Consider the following 4552-nt stretch of genomic DNA (forward strand, 5'->3'; position numbering starts at 1 on the left):
TTACTGAATTTATAGGGTCATCTGTCCCCGCAAAGTCCTGCAGACCCCGCGGGGCCAGAGGAGACTAGGGCGCTGTGGGCCCCACGCGGTGCGGGAAGATGTGGCGGCTTGGTGTTCACAGCTGGTTGCGCTCTGCAGCGTGACCGCACCTCCCTTGATCCAGCCTGGGGAGGGGGTGTTTTTGTGTCACTGTGAGGCCACCACGGGGCCGCGCAGCTCTGAACATCCCCGCCCCGCTATGTGAGGCGCACGCGGGCATTTCTGTCAATGCCTAAGTGAGCAGTGGAATTGCTCCTGGCTGCTCGCGGTCTGTGTTCCGGCTTCGTGGACACTGCCTAAGAACTTCTGCTTATGCGACCTGGACCAACCTTATTCGCTCCGTGCTCCAGCCCAGCCTGTCGGACGTTTAGGATTTGAGACCTTTTAATGTTTGCTGATCTGCCGTCTTGTGGTTTCTGTGTAGTTTTAACATTGATATCTCCAATGATGGAGAAGTTAAGTAAGCTCTTCTCACGTGTTAATGGGACATTAGGAATACTTGTAAATTGTCCTTTTTTCCTCAATTTTCTTAATTTGTTTGAAGGTATATGTCTATCCCTTTTGGTGGTGAGTGCTGCAAACATTTTTCCCATGTGTCTTTTTTCTATAAGTAAAACTTCTTTATTTAAAAAAAAAAGTGAATAAAGTTACATATGTACACATTTTCTAATCTGTAAAATGTTAATAAGAATGTCCAGTATATTGATATTATTATTGAAATGATGAATTCCTTGGGCAAGATTATTAAGCAGACCCAGCTATTTTATAAGGAGTATGCACTCTGAGTTATGTTATCTTTGAGAAAAGATAGACTTTCAAAATTTTCTGATTTGCAGTAGGTGTTTAGACAAGCTTAGATGACCTTTTCCCAAATCTTGACAATTAATGGGTGAAACAGGATATGCCCTGTGAGAAGAACACACGGTGTACTTTGCTGCCTTGATGAGACAAACAGGACACCCAACACCAGATAGAATGCTACTAAGGCAGTTACACTTGGTAGAGGGTATTAGTCCAACCTGCAACCAAGCAGACATAACAATCCCGGTAATAAGTGGTCCTTTGCTTTGGCCCTGAATCTTTTTATTTTTTTACGCGTGAAAGAGCTGAATTTTGTTTTCAGTGGATTCATTTCTATTTCTCCAGCACGAAGTTTCTTTTTGAATCCAGTTTTCCAAAATTATCAGGCTGGGCAGCCCTTTCCCATTTTGGATTGTTCTAGTAGCTGTCACAGCTAAGTTAGAGAAGATTTTGTTTGCAAAACACGTGTTGTGTTTTTATGGCTGTGTTTGGCCTTTGCCACCAAATGAAGGGTGGGATGAGGGAAGGGGATGAGAGGTTGGTGGATGAGCAGCAGAGAGAAGATTCCAAGGAGAATCACCAAGAGATAAAAGTCTCCAACAATACAAAGTGGTTCCTGCCCAGGGAGACAGTGGTTCTCATCTGCTTGCATAAGGCAGTGTTGGCCTTTGTTGGTTGGTTCTTTGATGTTTCCTTTCAAAAGGGTGACACCATTTCCTCACAAGACAAGGATGAAAGTTCTGCTTATCTGATCACATTACACCAAATTTTTTCCTAAGAAAGTCAAACATTTAGTTGAATGAGATGACTTTACAAAATGTTTCATTGGTTATGGTGTCACCGAGAGATTGGAGACCTTAGGTGTAACCCCCTGGAAGATGGAAGAGTTGCACACCAAGAGAGAAAGGATTTAGAAACATCAGCTCTAAAAAGCTACTGGGCAGGCCTGTGTGATTTACTGAATGTCCTTGCTTTAAGAATCTTGATTTAAGAACCTTAGGAAAGGTGTCCCAGGAAGAAAATTAGACCATGAGAGACAGGAGATGGACACTGGGACATCCTGCAAATGCCAGCTATCATTTGAGAACTTTGGAAGGGTAGCCCCTCCAAACCCAGGATTGGGCTTTCTCTAAGGTTGTTAGAGGAAGCAGTCTGGAGAACCTCCTGGTGGCTCTGGGATCGATGTGCTACCTGGTGCTATGTGGCCTTCTCAGGGAAGGTCTACTGGACGAGCCCCTCAGGCTTCCCCTAACTGGAGTCCCACCTCTTGGAGTTCTGGAGCTACCCTCGCTGAAAGTGGAAAGAGAGTCCACACAGGTGAGTTCGGCCCTAGAGTAAACACAAGGGCACTAAGTCTTCCCCCCCTGCATCAGATTTCTGCATTTGGAGGAGACCATTTTGCCTTTTGTTAGATTACAATGTTCTGAAGTCTAAAGTGCTCATTGAGCAGAATAGGTTGTTAACAAGGAGGAAATGCTGCCCAAAAATAATTTAAAAGGAATTAACCTTATTATTGGATGTGCCAGTGGAAGGCAGTGGGAGGTGGGCAGATAGGAGATTAGAGAGACTGGAACATTAACTTAAGTTCACTAGGCTTAATACTTTTTAAATGTCTTTAGTGCTGATTAGCAAGAGAAACACAAAACTGCCCTAGGCTTTCCTTTTAAGATTTGGTCCTTAGTATTCCAAGACTTTGATACAGCTTGTAAGACTCCTGCAACCTGTTACAGAAGCACTTCTATTGTCATCATTCAGTGCGTTTGCCATGCTTTGTTTTTCATACCAAATATTGGCAGTGATACTGTGACCCCAGATTCATCATCTCCTGTTCTCAGGAAGAGATACTGATAGAGTTCTCCCCTCCCAAGAACTTTCCTGGTTTCTCATCTCACACCATGAACTAAGTCTTTTGTTCTGAATTTGTGGTGAGGTTAAATGAATTAATAAGATAAACAGAACATGTATTCAAGTAGTTTTTAAGATGCACTCAATGTGATTTTTATTAAATTAAAATTTAATAGCCTTTAAAATTCAAGAGTTTGGGTAGACAAATCAGTGTATTCCCACTAAATACGACTATGGATATTTTAAAACAAGTTTCTGTAGTTTAGTGATTACTATTGCAAGAAAAGGGGCATGTTTAAATGTGGAGAGCAAGGTGGAGAGTGCGCTGGTATAAAATAGCATAGGAGTTGTGGCCCATGGGGTACCTTGAGTTTTTAAGATTTCTCTTACGACTGTTTCTTGTTTCACTAAGTGAAATATGACCAGAAGGGCATTTAGTGATGCTGACTCTAGTTATTAGGGTGTCAAACACCACGGAGACCCAAGGACTTAGGAGAGAAGGCAGAAGCCTGGGGAACCTTGATTCTGTTGCTTCAGACGAAAGGCATATTTTTCCTTGGCTTGTCCCAAGCTTGCTGTCTTAATGAACTGTGACCAGTATTGGCCCAAAGTATTGATTTTCCCATCTCCTGTTTTTATCAGCCATCCTTTGGAAAATAGTTGCTGCAGGCACCTGCTACAGAAACAGCCCCTGTGATTCATAATCAGTGGGTTTTTTTCTCTCCCATTCATCTTAACAAGAGAACTTTTAGCTTACTTCTGTGCCTTTTCAGAGTCTAACATTTTACTCATGTCTGAGCGGGCTTTAGTTTAGTATTACATGCAAACAATATGGAATGTGTTTTTCGCCATTAATTTCAGAATCTTAAGACTGATTCGTACAATTTTCTCTTTGTTCCTCCCCTGTAGCAGCTACTAACAGCCAGCAGGAGAAATTCTGGCCAACAAAAGTAGATTACCAAATATCTTGCATCTTGCCTTCCAAGGCAAACATGCTTCCTCTTCACGCGTAAATATTGATCAATTGTGCGGTGGTACATAAACACCCCGTATTCTGTTTTCTGTTGATCTGGCTCTGTATGCGTGGGACAGAAGAAGGAAATAAAAGAAAACAATGGTCACTTCACTTTTCGTTTGTTTTAGATCCACATAGTCATGGTGCAATAACAAGAAAATGGGTAACAAGATAAATATTTTTCATCTGCTAATAGGATAATATAATTAACTAAATTATATAATGCCATAAGAAAGATAAAACTTTAGACTGCATGTCAGGAAATGCTTCCTGATACCAGGAAATATTTGATTAATAGAAAGGCTCTCAGGAAAATGGATAGAAGTTTGATCACTCGGAACATTTCAAATTAGATAAAAGGCAGAAAAATGAAGGCTGGGCTTCCGTTTATATCTGTGTATCTCTTAGGTTTTCCTTATCCAGACCACCCACTATACAAGTGATAATATTCTATTTTAACTCTGGCCAACGCTGGGTAGTAAACAAGTTGTTGACAACAATACTCTTCCAATATTAATTGCACCTTGCAATTTCTGAACCAAAGTCACCTTTGCAACACAATTCAAAAGGAATGGTTTTACTCAACTTGGGAAAATAGGAAACTGACTAGTATACTCTGTAGTGCTGGATTTCTTCATATGTATTTTACATCTCTTCTTCATGACTTTAAAGTTGACCCTCGAAGCAATATTTCTTCAATTCAGCTCCTGGAAGTGTACAGACAATCACTTTAAAAATTTAAAAGGGCATCACCTACCGAAGGCATCGGATGTGAGTTTCTTCTGCTGCTTGCGATGTGCTGCTCTTTATACACAGAGGCTCATGGGATCGCGGCAGCCGGCTCCACGAAGT

Source organism: Hippopotamus amphibius, chromosome 15, assembly GCF_030028045.1.
Source record: "Hippopotamus amphibius kiboko isolate mHipAmp2 chromosome 15, mHipAmp2.hap2, whole genome shotgun sequence".
In the NCBI taxonomy this organism is placed as follows: Eukaryota; Metazoa; Chordata; class Mammalia; order Artiodactyla; family Hippopotamidae; genus Hippopotamus; species Hippopotamus amphibius.